This window comes from Bombus pyrosoma, linkage group LG10, assembly GCF_014825855.1.
Source record: "Bombus pyrosoma isolate SC7728 linkage group LG10, ASM1482585v1, whole genome shotgun sequence".
Classification (NCBI taxonomy): domain Eukaryota; kingdom Metazoa; phylum Arthropoda; class Insecta; order Hymenoptera; family Apidae; genus Bombus; species Bombus pyrosoma.
In genome coordinates, this window is record NC_057779.1 from 16,566,145 (window position 1) to 16,567,609 (window position 1,465).

Genomic DNA, 1,465 nt, shown 5'->3' on the forward strand with positions numbered 1-1,465 from the left:
CGCGGATTCGTTATCGAACCCAGGATCATTGTCATTAGCGTCTCGAGTATCTAATAACCACGGTTACTTGTCGATATCTGTAACAATCATATTTGCTCTAGTCAATATCTTCTCTATTGCATAACGACAATGTCTAATTACAACGAAGATTTCTTTCACGCCCTTAACCCCAGCTCTAATCATAACGCTTCTCCGACATATATATATATATATATATACACAACCTAGCACATGTAAAAGAAATAAAATACACGATATTACATTATATATATATATATATATATATATATATATATATATATATATATATCTATATGTATATATATATATATCTCTCTCATGATGTAACTTTGTATGGAATTCTTTTAATATTAGTTAATCTTAATAATGTAATTTCTTGTATTGTGTTTTTATTTATTAGATTATTGCTTGTTTGGTTTAATAATATAAAACACACACACACACACATATATATATATTTTACAATATACTTTTCATATATAGTTTCTTTAAATTTACTAGCATGTTAACTAGTTTTAATAATGTAGGATTGTATATTTTAATTGCTTTCCTTGTTTAATTTCTTAATTTATTCGAATCGCGAATTAGTCTTGATTGATTAGGATCTTAGATCGTAGTTTATCCAACTGTCAAATCATAGATTGTTCTTAATTGATCGGCTAACCATTTGGATTGTCAATTCGTACATAATCATAGTTTATTAATTAGTTTTTAATTGATTCTATTCGATGTATCTTCGCGTTTCTTATATATGTACGTATATCCCAAATCGTTAGTCTACTAGTCGCCCATATGTAATAGTATCACGTGCGTCCACATTTAATTAATCTTTTGTTAGTGTTTTGTTTTGTTTTATTATTTTCATATTCTTTTTAGTTTATTGTGTGTTTAAATGACCGCTCATGTAATTTACTTATTGTAGTTTTCGTTACGGCACGGGACGTGACAAAAGACGATTAGACTTTCTTTTCTCCTCTCTCTTCATCATTCGCGAGAGACAAAACCGATTAGGCATAGTCCGAACGCGATACTTTTTACGAACGAAGCATGACAGCGTCGCGATTCGCGAGAGTACAGAAGTCACGCGCAAGTTAAGCAACTTATCAAGACCGAAAAAGACGAGGATGGATGCCACGATCAACGGCAGTTAGTTTGACGATCGCCACCCGAATTTCAAACAGTCAAGTGCTCTCTTGACAATTCGATTCTCGAATGGCCTTCATCCATTCGGCACGAGCAATCGAGCTTCAATCGCTGTATCGATAATCCGCTCACTGATTCCTGTCTTGTTGAATCGATACGCGAGCGAGAATTTCGACGATGCTCCAGCATATATTACTTCGAAAGTTACCGCTGAAACGATTGCACCGATTCAAACGTTCCCTGATCGACGACACACTGCGACAACATTCGCGTGAGAATCGTGTGTAGACGCAACTATCAC